The 4619-nt window shown below is 46.4% G+C and overlaps 2 non-coding genes across 2 annotated transcripts; both read left to right on the top strand.

The window, feature by feature from the left end:
• Positions 1-998: 998 nt before the first annotated feature.
• trnai-aau (transfer RNA isoleucine (anticodon AAU)) lies at positions 999-1072 on the top strand. Its single transcript has one exon. It is a non-coding gene; the product is annotated as a tRNA-Ile (tRNA).
• A 2205-nt stretch (positions 1073-3277) lies between these two features.
• On the top strand, positions 3278-3351 carry trnai-aau (transfer RNA isoleucine (anticodon AAU)). Its single transcript has one exon. It is a non-coding gene; the product is annotated as a tRNA-Ile (tRNA).
• Positions 3352-4619: the final 1268 nt, after the last annotated feature.

Raw genomic sequence — 4619 nt, 5'->3', positions numbered from 1 at the left:
ATTGATTTGGCAACTTTTGTAATATTCCATGCAATTCTGGTCTCCTTCCGATCACATGGATGTTCTCAAACTTGAAATGGGTCAGAACAGAATTATAGGATTTTGCCAGGGTTGGATAGGCTGTTTTCCTTGGAGCATCAGAGGCTGAACGGTGACCTGAAAGAGACTTTTAAAATCAGGCCGGGCATGGATAGGGTAAATAGAGAAGATATTTTCCCTCCAGTGGGGGAGTACAGAACTAGGGGACTGGGAGGGGGTGGGCGGAGGGACAGAGAGGATAGGTGGATTGAGACTGGTGGGACAGAAATGGGTGAGGACAGAAAGTAGGATTAGAGAGGAGGGGAACAGAGGGGGCGACTGACGGTTGGGGGGAGGGGGGGCAACCGACAGAGAGGGGGAGCAGACCGAGGGGGTGCAGCTGACATGGGGGGGGGGGGGAATGATGGGTGTGCAACCGACGGGGGAGTGACTGACAGAGAGGGGGAAAGACTGAGGGCGCGACAGACCGACAGATGCGGGGACAGAACGATGCGTGGCGGCAACAGGGGTGGTGGTGACCAACAAAGGGCTGGCGAGAGAGAGGGGGTAACAGACAGAATGGGAGGAGACGGGGGAACACAGCAGGTTCGCAGCAGTTTATCAGCAGCACATAACCCTGACTCCAAAGGTCTGCGAGTTTCCAGAAGCACAGTGAGCGATCGTTGAAGGTACGTTTCAACCAGATGATATTTGTCAACATGACAAGCTGCAGCTGAGCTGGTGGCATTGCGATTGAAATTGCATGCGTCCGAACATTGTGCTTAATTTTGGATATCAGAGCAAATGGTTAGCTCGAGTGTGCGCGTTCGGAAAAGTCAATTTTTTTTTGTTAAAAAACTTTGCAACGGAACGAAATACTTCAGACGATCGTGCGATCGATTGCAAATCAGAAAACGAATAGCCGCCGTGGTTGTGAGCGCAGGCAATATAAGCCTTTGTTTTGACAAAAAGACAACGCACGTCGGTTAGCTCAGTTGGTTAGAGCTTGGTGCTAATAACGCCAAGGTCGTGGGTTCAATCCCCACACTGACCATGTGCAGCGCTCGTCTCGTCAACTGTGCTGTGTCAAGGTTTTCCGTGGCTTTTGCTTTCACCGTCTGCAAAAACTTGTCACATGATCGATTCAGATGTGTATTCATTTGAAAGCCGACCATCGCTGTCATGGAACATCAACTCGTTGGTCCTATGCCGGATCTCAGCTGCGTTGCTGTATTTCCAAACAATGTGTCCCACCAAACCACAAAATCACCAAGCAGAAAGCCTCAGCGGCGCAATAAAACATTTGACAGGGATAGACGCACAACTCGATCGCCGTACCCATGATGACTGGTGGATGTTGTCTGCAGCAAATCAATCAGTCTCAATTGTTTTCACAAAGAAATGCAAAACATGAAATATATAAAGTATTAAGTCGACCTGGCACAGTCTCGGAGGAGAACCAGAATTCAGGCTTCAATTCACTTCAAAGATTCGTTCAACTCATTTTCCTGGATCTCTGTTACTACATTTCCCGCGACTTCCAGAGGGAATTCATTCGCTTGCTCACCTCTCATGCATCGACACTGGAGTCATCATATCCCCAGCAACATCACAGTCATTAATAAAAGCAAATTACTGCAGATGCTGGAATTCGAAACCAAAAGAGAAAATGCTGGAAAATCTCAGCAGGTCTGGCACCATCTGCAAGGAGAGAAAAGAGTGACGTTTCGAGTCTAACTGACCCTTTGTTAAGGATTTTGAAAAAAGGGGAGATTTACAGAGCTATTAACACCAGGCTGAGAGAAGGTGAGTCAGGGCTCCAGATGCAAAGGTGATAATGACAGTGCACGGAGAGATTAAAGGGAGACTAGGAGCTGCGAATGACCAAGGCTGAAGCCAGTGTTACGAGACAAAATATGTGGGGGATGTGTGAAACAGAGACAAAATGGAAAACAGGGAAGAAGCGTAGCAAAGCGGGAAGAGGAGAGGAAAAATGTATTGACAGAGTGGGAAGCGACAGAAAGAGAGACAATCAAGAAATAAGAGGTACACAACAGTGAGAAAAACGCAAATAAAAAAGCTAAGTAAAATAATTGAAATAAAATTATCTGAAGTTGTTTGAATTTAACAACTTCAGACAATTTTACGTCATTATTTTATTCATCTCTTTTATCATTTCACCTGCAATATCATAGAGCCATTAAATATGGACAGCACTGAAAACACAATCTTCGGTCTGGCTCATTCATTGCGAACAGATATCCTCAACTGATCCAGCCACGATTGCATGCACTTGACTCATGTCTCTCTAAACCATTCCTATTCAAATACACATCCAAATTCCTTCAAAGTATTGGAATTGTACCAGCCATCACCAGCTCGTCCGGCAACTTATTGCAGACACTCACCACCCTTTGCGTGACGCCGTTGCTCCTCACTGCCTGTCGAATTCTCACCCTCCCACACCAGATTTATACCCTGTCGTGCTGCACTGCCCCACTTGAGCGAAACGAACTTATCTATTTACCCGAAAAATGCCCCTCATGATTGAAAAACCTCCATAAGGTCAGCTCCCAGCCTCTGACGCGCCAGGCAAAATAGTGAGAGAGTGTTCAGCCTGTAAGCGTTTGCACCTTTTCCATTTTCAAATGTAGGATGTAGCATGCTGTCTGAAGCAGTCATCTTAGCAGCTGACCTGTCGCTGACAAACGCTGCAGGAAGGCGTGATAACCTGCAAAATATGCTGTCAAACGAAGATTGCAAAAGCAACATGAGTTATTGAGCAAAACGTGCAATTGAGTTCTGCGCTGTTGCTGACTCTAAAGCAACTACATCCTTCGGGAGCTGAAAGAATCCCACAGTTGGGTTACAATTCCAATGCATTTGGCATAAGGTTCGCAGCAGTTTATGAGCAGCACATAACCCTGACTCCAAAGGTCTGTGAGTTTCCAGAAGCAGAGTGAGCGATCGTTGAAGGTACGTTTCAACCAGATGATATTTGTCAACATGACAAGCTGCAGCTGAGCTGGTGGCATTGAGATTGAAATTGCATGCGTCCGAACTTTGTGCTTAATTTTGGATATCAGAGCAAATGGTTAGCTCGAGTGTGCGCGTTCGGAAAAGTCAATTTTTTTTTGTTTTGCAACGGAAGGAAATACTTCAGACGATCGTGCGATCGATTGCAAATCGGAAAACGCATAGCCGCCGTGGTTGTGAGCGCAGGCAATATAAGCCTTTGTTTTGACGAAGAGTCAATGTAGGTTGGTTAGCTCAGCTGGTTAGAGCCTGGTGCTAATAACGCCAAGGTCGTGGGTTCAATCCCCGCACTGACCATGTGCAGCGCTCGTCTCGTCGACTGTGCTGTGTCAAGGTTTTCCGTGGCTTTTGCTTTCACCGTCTGCAAAAACTTGTCACATGATCGATTCAGATGTGTATTCATTTGAAAGCCGACCATCGCTTATTCATCTCTTTTATCATTTCACCTGCAATATCATAGAGCCATTAGATATGGACAGCACTGAAAACACAATCTCCGGTCTGGCTCATCCATTGCGAACAGATATCCTCAACTGATCCAGCCACGATTGCATGCACTTGACTCATGTCTCTCTAAACCATTCCTATTCAAATACACATCCAAATTCCTTAAAAGTATTGGAATTTTCAAGCACAGTGAGCGATCGTTGAAGGTACGTTACAATAGCCGCCGTGGTTATGAGCGTCGGCAATATAGGCATATGCTTTGAAGCGGGGGGGGTGGGGGTTTGTTGTTCGGTTAGCTCAGCTGGTTCGAGCGTGATACTAATAATGCCGAGGTCGTGGGTTCGTTCCGCACTCTGATCATCTGCAGCGCTTGTCTCGTCAGCTGTGCTATGTCAACGTTTGTCGTGGCTTTTGCTTTCACCGTCTGCAAGAACTTGTCACATGATCGATTCAGATGTGTATTCATTCGAAAGCCGGCCATCGCTGTCATGGAACATCAACTCGTCGGTCCCATGCCGGATCTCAGCTGCGTTGCTGTATTTCCCACAAAATCACCAAGCTGTAAGCCTCACCAGCGCAATAAAGCATTTGACAGGGATAGACGCACAACTCGATCACCGTACCCATGATGACTGGTGGATGTTGTCTGCAGCAAATCAATCAGTCTCAATTGTTTTCACAAAGAAATGCAAAGGGACAATCTGGACATGAAGCCAGAGGAAGTAGGTGAGGTCTTCAATGAATACTTCCCATTTGTATTCACACAGAAGCAAGGCATCGTAGCTCGGCATTTCAGTTGGGATGGTGATTTTCTCAAACATATTACGATCAATAAGGAAGAGGTATTTTATGTTTTCACAGGCTTAAATGTGGAGAAATCCCCAGTGCCCAATTGAATGTATCCCACGCTGCTATGGGAGGTAAGGGAGGAGATTGCTCGGACCCTGGTGGATATATTTAATACTTTGCTGGCCACTGATAAAGTGGGGAATGACTGGAGGATCGCTAATGTGGTTCCTTTGTTCAAGAAGGGCAGCAGGGATAGGCCAGCTAATTACAGAGCAGACAGTCTGACAGCAGGGGGAGAGAAATTGTTGGGAACAATTCTGAGGAACAGA

This window comes from Hemiscyllium ocellatum, unplaced genomic scaffold (assembly GCF_020745735.1).
Source record: "Hemiscyllium ocellatum isolate sHemOce1 unplaced genomic scaffold, sHemOce1.pat.X.cur. scaffold_435_pat_ctg1, whole genome shotgun sequence".
Lineage (NCBI taxonomy): Eukaryota > Metazoa > Chordata > Chondrichthyes > Orectolobiformes > Hemiscylliidae > Hemiscyllium > Hemiscyllium ocellatum.
Note: the sequence above shows the minus strand (reverse complement) of the source record. Positions and strands in the feature narration are given on the sequence as shown.